Below are 684 nucleotides of genomic sequence, written 5' to 3'. Positions count from 1 at the left end.
GCATTTCTTGTAGAAATAGATAAAGCAATCATGAAATTCATATGGAAAAATAAAAGACCCAGAATAGCAAAAGCAACTCTAAGCAGGAAGTGTGAATCAGGCGGTATAGCGATACCAGATTTCAAACTGTACTACAGAGCAATGGTAACAAAAACAGCATGGTATTGGTACCAAAACAGGCAGGTGGACCAATGGTACAGAATGAGTGTGACTTTGAAATGATTTTAACCTGATTTTGCATAAAAGAGAAGGCGTAAAGAAAAGTTCATTGGATTATAAACAAAAAATGACATTTTTTTTTAAATTTCATTTTTTAAAATGAATTAAGCATATAAATAAGTCTTTCTGAAGGAACTCCCAGTAACCCAGATAAACTTTTGAAAAGAAACTGGAATTAAAAACTTATATAAAAAACTTAAGACTTACTTGAAATAAGCAAATAATTCAATTTCACTCCTTTTTATTTCCCTTAACCTTAATAGACAAAATTGATGTTTTCTTCATTTAACGTGGTCACCATTATGAACTTAACCATTCTCATCATTAGGAAGTGTTTTGAAAATTTATACACCAATAAACTGGAAAAATCTAGAAGGTCTAGATACCCATGACCTGCCCAAAGTAAGCCATGAAGATATATAAAACCTAAACGGACCTGCGACATGGAGCAATGAGATTAAAGTA

This window comes from Marmota marmota, unplaced genomic scaffold (assembly GCF_001458135.2).
Source record: "Marmota marmota marmota unplaced genomic scaffold, marMar, whole genome shotgun sequence".
NCBI lineage: Eukaryota > Metazoa > Chordata > Mammalia > Rodentia > Sciuridae > Marmota > Marmota marmota.
The sequence above is the reverse complement of the archived record's forward strand: the minus strand, read 5'-3'. Positions refer to the sequence as shown.